The sequence below is a fragment of the Rattus rattus genome, chromosome 18, assembly GCF_011064425.1.
Source record: "Rattus rattus isolate New Zealand chromosome 18, Rrattus_CSIRO_v1, whole genome shotgun sequence".
Classification (NCBI taxonomy): Eukaryota; Metazoa; Chordata; class Mammalia; order Rodentia; family Muridae; genus Rattus; species Rattus rattus.
This window is the reverse complement of record NC_046171.1, coordinates 15,027,497-15,038,052: the sequence shown is the minus strand read 5'-3', so window position 1 is coordinate 15,038,052 and position 10,556 is coordinate 15,027,497. Positions and strand designations below refer to the sequence as shown.

Sequence of the window (10,556 nt, the reverse complement as noted above, 5' to 3'; positions counted from 1 at the left end):
CAACCTGTGAGCTCTTCTGCATGTTGTCTGACTTTACATGAGGCCGCTGTGTTTCCAAAGTACAAGGGTGGCTTTTCCAAGTGAGACCAGTGTCTCTGCACTGGGCCACATGACTTGATTCACCTGGCTGTACCCCACAAAACAACATGACGCTTATCCAAAATGAGCATGAGGCAAAATCTTATTTAACGGATTATGGCAGGATCCGGGAAGACAGCAAAGTTGACTCCAGAGTTATTCAGTGACATGGACCTTACAGGGGCGGATATTTTAAAAGTCAGAATAAGATGGCTAGGATAGGTGGAGAACTATATTTTTTTGTTCTAGAATGATAATACCAAAGTTTTTAGGATTAAAAAGGTTGCTTCCTCACACAGACCAAGAAAAGAGGACAGTGAATCCAAACCCACACTGACAGAGGGGCAGCGGCCCATGCCGATGTCTCTTTATATATGACTGGGATTATATTTTCATGAAATTCATATTCCATCCTTTTTATTCATGGTTTTCTGTAATTTAGTGAGACATTTAAAATGACTCTGGAGGAAAAGAAAAAAGGGCTGAGTTGGCATTCCTAGATTGAAAAACAGGCAATGGTGTGCTAATGGCCCAGGCTTAAAACTCCAAATGTCTTGACTGCTAATTTAAAATGTCTTTCCACGAAGCTGTGTGCAACCTTATCTCCTCTGTCCTTTTACCTATCTCAGACAGATATCTCAATTAAAGATAATCTCAGGAACATCTTAACGATATTAGTATTTGTTTGAGACGATGAATCTTCCGATGAATGCTACCATTGGAAATTAGTAGAGAGTTAACAGCAGTAGTATTTATTTGATCACAGAGAATGGGACAAGGACACATAAGATAAGCCTTTTAAGGACTTATATTTCAAGACTACCTATATTGTGTTCATTAATTTCAGTTGCACTTCGTTTCCAGTGTTGAGCTTGTATTTTGAGGGACATTGGGAAATGCCTGCATAATGGCTTTAGTAGGCAATGATTCTCGCATTAATTCTCTCTCGACTTAGCTTCTGAGTCTGAAAACCAACATCGATCACACCACCGCCATACCCACTTCCATGTTCACAGCTAACATCACCCTTTGTGCTCCAGGTTGGCAAACAATTGAGAAAACAGCTTTCAGGATGTCCCAGTACTTGGCAAGATGCAGCCGGAGGTTGCTGGGAAACCTGGGTATCATCTCCTGGGCTGTTTCTAAGGGCTGTCTTCTCACGCAGCCCTGTGGACCACACTGACGGTTGTGCTTCTGAAGGAGGGAAATCTCTAGGAACTAAAATTAACAGTCCTTGTAATGGGGGGTTAAGAGAAGACTGCAACTGGGTTCAAGCTGGCCTAGCAACCCGTCCAGCATAGTAACTACTCTTCAAAATGCAAGGAGAGGCAGTGCCCAGATATGAATGGATTCCAAAGGAGAGATGATAATTATTTGTGAAGGCCTAATGGCCTTTCTGGCTAGCTTTCTTTCTAATTACCACCTCCGGGTATGTTTTCAGGAATTTGGCACTATGAAGCATAGCCTTGGTAATTCACTTGCTTATCAAAATTATCCACAACACAACCACAATTAGTCGGAAAGAGTTCTCACCTTATAACTACAGGGTTTGGCTGCCAGGTAACACAAATCGATACTGCAGTGGTTAGGCCTAGTGAACTGTGGAATCCGTATTCCTTAGCAAAGCAAAGCTCCTAAATGTTAGATATATTACTTTGAGGAACTGAAACCGTGAAACCACAGTATAAAATGTTACATTACTACTCAGCTATCAAAAACAATGACTTTATGAAATTCATAGGCAAATGGAGGGAACTGGAAAATATCATCCTGAGTGAGGTAACCCAATCACAGAAAAACACACATGGTATGCACCCATTGATAAGTGGCTATTAGCCCAAATGCTTGAATTACCCTAGATGAACAGAATACATGAAACTCAAGATGGATGATCAAAGTGCGAATGCTTCCTCCTTCTTTAAAAGGGGAACAAGAATACCCTTGGCAGGGAATAGGGAGGCAAAGATTAAAACAGAGGCAGAAGGAACATCCATTCAGAGCCTGCCACATGTGGCCCATACATATACAGCCATCCAATTAGACAAGGTGGATGAAGCAAAGAAGTGCAGGCAGACAGGAGCCGGATGTAGATCTCTCCTGAGAGACACAGCCAGAATACAGCAAATACAGAGGCGAATGCCAGAAGCAAACCACTGAACTGAGAACGGGACCCCCATTGAAGGAATCAGAGAAAGGACTGGAAGAGCTTGAAGGGGCTCGAGACCTCATATGTACAACAATGCCAAGCAACCAGAGCTTCCAGGGACTAAGCCACTACCCAAAGACTATACATGAACTGACCCTGGACTCTGACCTCATAGGTAGCAATGAATAGCCTAGTAAGAGCACCAGTGGAAGGGGAAGCCCTTGCTCCTGCCAAGACTGAACCCCTAGTGAACGTGATTGTTGGGGGGAGGGTAGTAATGGGGGGAGGATGGGAAGGGGAACACCAATATAGAAGGGGAGGGGGAGGGGTTAGGGGGATGTTGGCCCGGAAATCGGGAAAGGGAATAACAATTGAAATGCAAATAAGAAATACTCAAGCTAATAAAGAAAAAAAGGAAAAAAAATAGAATTAAAATATACAATGATTCCTATTCCTGCAAGTTTAGCAGGTATGGCTGCTGTGTGACATGTGTGTCAGTAGATGGCAGAGGGGAGAGGGGGTGCGTCTATGCTCGGCGTTCTGACCTATGAATGATTAGTGTCCTAACACTCAATGAAAAAGGTGAGCCCGAGATGACCACCAGTCTAGTGCCATGGTGCCTGAACTGGGAGCTAGCCTGAGATGAGCATCAGTTGAGCACTGAAGAGTCCTGGGGCAGGGGAGACCATGCCTGTGGTGACCCTTATCTGGTGTCATAATGCATGAGTGGGGCATAGCACTCTGAAGACAACTTTTGAGATTACTTCAGACACTTGGAGACCCTGGGGTCTACTAAAAGGAACAAGGAGTGGTGGGAGAAATGGAAGGGAAAGAAAAAGAGAAACAGAAGGGTGTGGGCACAATGTAGACAGGCAGAGGTAGAGACTCGAGGGTCGTGAAGAACAGACTGATTTGAGTAGCCAGTGATGCTACCTTGGACCATGGTGAGGTCTTTGTCTGTGCTGCCACTGGGGCTCATGTCTGGATTAATGGCCCTGCAGCAAGGCCAGGCAGATATCTCTAGTCTAGGCTGCCACCCAAGGCCATGTTGATGTCTTAGGGCTGTGCAAAGCTGGCTCCGCCTCTCATTTGGGCATCATGGGAGAGCTGGCCCCGCCTCTCGTTTGGGCATCATGGGAGAGTTGGCCCCGCCTCTCGTTTGGGCATCATGGGAGAGCTGGCCCCGCCTCTCATTTGGGCATCATGGGAGAGCTGGCCCCGCCTCTCCTTTGGGCATCATGGGAGAGCTGGCCCTGGGAGCATGAAAGCAGGAGAGCGGCGGTCCTCAGGAAATTGGCTAGCACATTGCAGGAGTTGAGGTGAGCTTGCCCCTGGGGATAAAAGTGTGAGAGACCTGGCTGTACCACTCATCTCCCATGCTATGGCATGAGTGAGGGAGAGATAACATCCTCCCCTCTTGTCCTTCACCACGTTCAGCCTTGGGAGAGTGGGCATTGCACCACACCTGGGCAGCACAGTAGAGCTCCTCTTATATATGGAGATCACATCTTGAAGGTATAACGGTGGGAGAGCAGGCCCTGTTTCTTGTCTGCTGGGCAGTGTTGAGGATGAGGGAGAGACGCCCTCGTGCCCTCCCTCATCCTTTGTCATCCATGGCAGGCAGGAGAGCTGGCTTCGGAGTCATGAGAGTGGGAGAATTGGCCATGTCTGTCACTGTCTGCAACACTCTGGAGAGTAGACCCTGCACCTTGCCTGCACAGTAGGGTAGCTGGCCCTGGTGGCAGGGCTTGCTAGTAAGCTGGCCAGAGTGCAGAGAATGGGACAGCTGGTGGGCTGACGAGCTCAGATAACTCTCAGGCCCAGATCCAGGGCTTTGAGTTGGCTCACCCCAACATCTACCCCATTGATAAACTGCTGGAGTACATTAAGTGGCCGGACCTTCAGATTCAAAACTACAGGATCTCTGTGGCACAGGGCAACAACAGAATAGCAGAGAGGAGTCCCAGTGAGGTTCCAGTATTGATACAGTAACAGAATCCAAAGTCCTCAAGCCAGACCAATGAGGCATTCTAATGACCGTTTGCAAGCAAAGAAGTGTAGATAAAAGGGTATACTGTGGGATACACTACAGCTTTTACAATGATATTTACTTTCTCTGTTGGGGAAAAGATTACAGGGTAGAGGGTGGGTACAAGGGGAGAGGGGCATGAATGGATTTGGGGTGTACAATGTGAAATTCCCAAAGAACCAATAAAAAGTTAAATATGTACAATGACTGGAGTTGGTATTACAAAACCAGATCTTTGAGATGGTGATCAAAATGACATTTATGTTGCTTTTCTTTTTGTACATCCCAGTAAATCACTGGGCTAATTTTGTTCATTTGAGAATATATGAACAAAACACTTCAGTTTGTCCTGTGCTCCATATCATTAAAGGACAATGGCAGTTGTTTTTTGTTGTTTTGTTTATGGTTAGCATGGAGAAACATTTGCTGAGGCTATACAGATAGTTAAAGACACAGCCCTAGCCTAAGGCACATCTCCAGAGGTCATACGTTAACTCCAACTAACTCTGAGGCATTCTCTCTAGAAGTAGCTTGTTCTCCAGGAAGGAGAGGTATGCAGATTTGCGTGCATGTGTGGAAGTGTGTTATGCATGCACAGAGGCAATCTTTGACTCTCTGTGGTTCCACTTTGTGGTGGTATGAAATGACACTCAGTAGAAACTGCACTACACCTTTTAAACTGACAGATTTTTCTGGATGAGGGACATGTGTTATGCCCCTGTCATGAGATTCTGCTTAGTGGCTTGGCCAGTTTCCAGGCACACCAGAGTTTATACTGTACTATGTGACAAAGGACAATGCTGAGTAGGGCAGGTGTATTAAATGCATCTTTTCCTTATAAGATATTTTTCTGAATTTTCATTTTTTTTGTAACCTGATTCACCATATACAATTGTTCTTGAACTTCAACTCAGACATGTATGGTTAAACAATATCACTTAAATAATTCAGGTTCATTTAATAAGTACATTTTGGAGATTCTTTTTAAAGACTGAAATCGCAGGTGAGTTAGGAATACAAAAACATTATATGCTTGTGATGGTTTGATATGCTTGGCCAAGGAGTGGCATTAGAAGGTGTGGCCTTGTTGGAGGAAGTGTGTCATCCTGCGGGTTAGCTTTGAGACCCTCAACCTAGGAGAAGACCTGGAAGTCAGTCTCCTCTTAGAGGCCTTTGGGTCAAGACATAGAACTCTCAGCTCCTCCTGCGATGCCTGCCTGGATGGTGCCATGCCCTTCTCTTAATGATACTGGTCTGAACCTCTCAACCTATAAGTCAACTCCAATTAAATGTCCTTATAAGAGTTGCCTTGGTCATGGTGTCTGTTCACTGTATTAAAACCTTAACTAAGGCGGTACTGAATATTTTAAATGCAGACAGATAAATATCTAACCTTTCCTACAATAATGCACACACCAAAAATATAAGTAACGTACATTTTATCACAATTTATGCATTGAGATATAACACCAGGTGTATTGGCCTCTTGGAGGAATGTAAATTATAAATCATAACTGCATATTAATTATCCAGTGTAAAAGCACAGTAATAGTGATAATAATACCAGATCACAGTAATGGTTCTACCAAATAGCACTGTTCCAAGGGAATGATTGCCATAGCAATATTGTACCATAGCAACGATTGCTATAGTAACACAGTATTGTAGTAATGTCGAGCCATAGTGACACAGCCATACAGTAGAGATTGGCCCTAGTAACACTGTACTATTGGTAATTGTTAGCCATAGTAACACTGTACCTCAACAGCGATTAGCCACGATGACACTGTGTTATAGCCATGATTTCTATAGTAACACTCTACCATGGTAACGATTGTCACAGTGACACTGAGTAACAATAATGATTACTATACTGACAATACACCATAGCAATCATTACCAAAGTGAAACCAAACCTTAGTAATGATTACCATAGTGACGATGAACCATGGTAATCATTATTCATAGTGATGCTGTACTATGGTAATGTTTCCATAGGGATATTATATTCCATAGGAATGATTAGTCATAGTAACACTCTTCCATGGTCTTTGTTAGATATAGGAACACTGTGCTATGGGTATGTCTAGCTGTAGCCACTCTAGACTGTGGTAATGACTGGCTATCCTAACACTGTCCCATGGAAATGAATAGCCAATTCCAACAGTGGGCTACATGATGATTAGCCATAGTAATGGTATCCCATGGTAATTATCAGCACAGCGATATTGAACCAGGGTCTCCATTACCCGTGGTGTCACTGCAATATTGTAATAATTGTATCCACTTCTTGCTGCTGTGGCAATGGGCTCGCCTGCTTTTCTCTTCTGTTGGAAAAGCTGCTTGACGCTAGTCTCCCAGGAGCAGTTTGTCTGTCTGGTTTTGTGTTTATGCAGAGGACATATAATATTCACACCATTCATTAATTGTTTGAAAGAGAAGATTTTTCCAACAACTGTGCTTTGGTAAGGCACAAGGCAAGGTCACAAGTCACATGTGACATGTCATATGAGGTGGGTGGACATTTTTGGTCTGTGATGTCCAAGGATCACTAACATGTTTACTTAAGATGTGGCACTGAAAATTAGGCCAAATGGTTTGTACGTTTGTAGTTATGCACTCTTTCAATCATTAATTAATTTATTCACTTTACATCCTAATATCAGCTTTCCCTCACCTAGTCCCCCCATCACACAGCTCCTTTCCCATTGCACTCTCCCTTTCTCCTCTGAGATGGCGAAGGCCCCCGGGATGTCCCCAGACCCTGGTGCAATAAGTCACTGAAAGATTAGGCACATCCTCTTCCACTGAGGTCAGACAAGGCAGTCCAGTTAGTGGTAGAGGATCTTCAGGCAGACAACAGATTCGGGATAGCCCCAGCTCCAGTTGTTGGGGGACCCGTATGAAGACCAAACTGCACATCTGCTACATATGTGCGGAGGCCCTAGGTGCGATTTTTTGGCCTGTTTTATTTTTAACTGCATAAGCCAGCTATTTAAACTTTATGACAAATGTCTCATTTCCTATTTGTTTCTAAGAATTAGCTGTATATAACACAAACTAGTATTTTTTCTGCCAGCCAAACTTTCTTGACCTCTTAATAGAAAGCAAATATATATATATTATATACATACATATATGTACATCTATATATTACTATATAGATTATTATTTATTAATAAAAGAGAAACTGAGTAGTTTTATTAAGATCAATGATGTTGGGAGTGTGGTCCTCAGCTAGTAGAATCTAAGAACTGTTTGTCTCCAGTCTACAACATAAATGCAGAAGCTGAGTAATAATATTTAAATGTTTTCACTAACATCAATATTGATATGATTCATGATTTCATCATTTAGTAATTTATTTTTTGTATTTCCAACACACAAGGAAGTCATAATTCGACTGACTACAGCTAACAAGATCATATTTTGTTTTCTATTTCCAAGCATCTATTAAGTGAGAATTTTCATATTTCTACCAAAAAGAAATGATAAAGCTTTGAGGTTGCTGTTAGACTATGTATTCTAATTTGGTCATTACATAAAAAGTGCATGTATTGGAATAATATGCTATGTGTTATGAATGTACACAGTTTTGTGCTAATTGAGAAAAATATATGAAGAAGCAAACAGAAATCAGTTGATTCCTCATTGTTCTTTGCAAAGTGCACACTATGCTACAGAGGATTCGCTGGAATATAAGGGTAGGTCTGAGACAACCAGACTCTAGAATTTTGTAAATATTATTTTTATGGCTTAAATGTTTTGAACAAGTATATAATTCTTACTTCCCTAATAAATGATTTTGAATACACAAAAAAGACTTGCCCGCCTAATTCCCTTTGTCTTTTCTTGGTGCAGTTGTCTGAGAAAAAAAAATCAATTTTTATGTCAATATTCAAAAGGGGTCATGGTTGCCCATGCTACGTGGACCCCTCTGAAACTCGTTTCAAGTCTGTCCAGAGATTCGCGAGCTGCTACTTGTCTCTCTCACAAGCTCTTTTGCAATTTAGAACTTCAGAAGCATCAAGGGCACAGAGTTCACTGAGAAAATTAACCAGTGCCGTGTGAATAAGGCATTGACACAAAGCACCCAACAGCAGCAAATTGAGTCAGACAACTTGTGCAGATGCAGCGATCAATACCATCTCAGCGTGTGATGGAGAGAAATGCTGACTGATCGGTGCGGGCATCGTTCCTAGCCATAAGACCAACTATTGCTTTGAATACTCTGACAAACGCAACCAGCTTACTTTATATTTCCATATTTACTTACTTATTATTGCCATCTGTGTGAGTCTTTGTACGTACCATGTCCCACATGTGCCGATTAGAGGAAACGTTCAAGGACTCAGTTCTCTTCTTGTACCTTTCCATGGGTTCCAGGGATCAAGCTCATGTCACCAGGCTTGAATGGGAAATGCTTTTGCCTGCTGAACTGTCTTACGTTGCTATTTTCCTTATCGTAGAAGCATTACTTGATCATCGTAAAAAAAAAAATGCCAAGGACCAGCCTCAGCGTGGAGATCAGAATGGGAGTGGTGCTGATTCAATAATGACTCAGAGTCAGTAGTGGACACAAGTTGCTAGTTCAGGCACCCTCTCTGTTCCCTGAAGATTCTCAGTATTCTCAATTCTTTAGCTTAATTCCTTCTCCCCTCTCATGCTGTTGCCCTCTCTAAACAGGGAGCCAGACTACTAAAATTAAAATGATTCTTTGTAAAAATTTTGAATTTATGTAGGTAGAATGGTTAATGTTATCTCCAATTCTCCAATCAGCTAAAAAACCAGAGCACTAACTTTTTATATGCGTCTACATCATCACTTAATTCTTTAATGTTTGTTTCCCCATTCTCGCTTCATGCACTTTCCTTTTAATACTGCTTATTCCTAAATCATATATAATTTCCTATTTTTTTTCTATCCATGCCTTTTTTTCCTGAGGTCACTTTCACTCTCTATCCTTGATGTCCCCAAGTTCACCCTGGCTAATTAATGCAGCAGTCATTGGGTCAGAGGGTATGTGTGTCTCCTCATCTGATTCCACATTCAAGACCACATCTCGCAATGAAGCGTTTCTACAAAGGACCACGCAGGCTTTTACGGCCCTTATGCTTGCGTTGCCTAAATCCTTTTCCACGGCCCTAAAGGCCAAGTGGAAGGTCTGTTCCTCGTCCTTCACAGCCTCCTGACCATCTCCATGCCTCATTCCTGAAGACTACATCTGTTTCAATGACTATGGCATGATTTTCTCTGAGTAACAGGGGATGTATATTCCCCAGAAAAGAAAGATTGTAAGCAGAGTAGTAAAGACAGCAGATCAGCTTCAGGGCAACAGCATCCATCAGCATATGTGGGGATCATGGCATCAATGGCCTGGTGGTGTTCCAGGGGCAGGAACTGTGTCACACCTCCCCTTATGTAGCCTTGCCTGACCCAGCAAAAAATTAAGTTATATGGATACTTCATAAAATCTATCATTCAGGTTATGTCTTGCTCTAATGTCTATTTCTTCTGTGCCAGTTGGGGTTGTTTCTGTATGTAAAGTATAGCAACTGTTTTTTTCTCCATTGTCAACTAACCACTTCTGGTCACAGTTTTTGAATTCTTTAGTAGCACGATTCTAAAGGTCTACAGTTTCCTGATTACTGCCTACTGAGGGATGGCACCCCTGTGTTCATAGTATTAGGATTCAAAACAGGGATCTCTTGAGATAGATGACACCATCTGTAACATTGGTCCTAGGAGTCTTTAAGAAGAATTTGAATATAACTCCGAATGATAGAGAAAGAACTGTGAATCATAAAATATCTAAATCAGATGCTCTAACAAAAGAGAAGGGCATCTCCCTTAAGTAAGGAAATGCTATTTAGTTAGATCAGCTTAGGGCAAGGCTGTTTATCCAAACTTACATAGCCCTTACTTGCAGTTTAAAAGTTTTGGATTATCGCTTCTCGGCCTTTTGGCTAAGATCAAGTGTAAAAGTTTCGGATTTGTTTTTAGCATAGATGATTTCAGTAAAAATGGCACATAAGTGAAAATACTTGTTTTGGAGACTTACTCATGGCTGTAATGGTGGTGATGGGCAGGTGGTAATAATTAACAACGGTTTAAGGCTTAGCCAAAACCATTAGGTGGCTGGATAAATATGGGGTGTTCAGAACAGGGTAAACGGCGATGCCAAATCATCTCTCAAAAATCTGATCAGTGGTAAAGTAGAATTTCATTGATTTAACTTTGATGGAGGGAGTCATAATTAGCAACTAAATTTTATCATGCCTCAAACTACTTGTAAATACTTGC

The 10,556-nt window shown here is 42.2% G+C and overlaps 1 pseudogene; it reads left to right on the top strand.

The window, feature by feature from the left end:
- The first annotated feature begins 2,671 nt into the window (after positions 1-2,671).
- On the top strand, positions 2,672-2,795 carry LOC116887734 (annotated as a pseudogene).
- Positions 2,796-10,556: the final 7,761 nt, after the last annotated feature.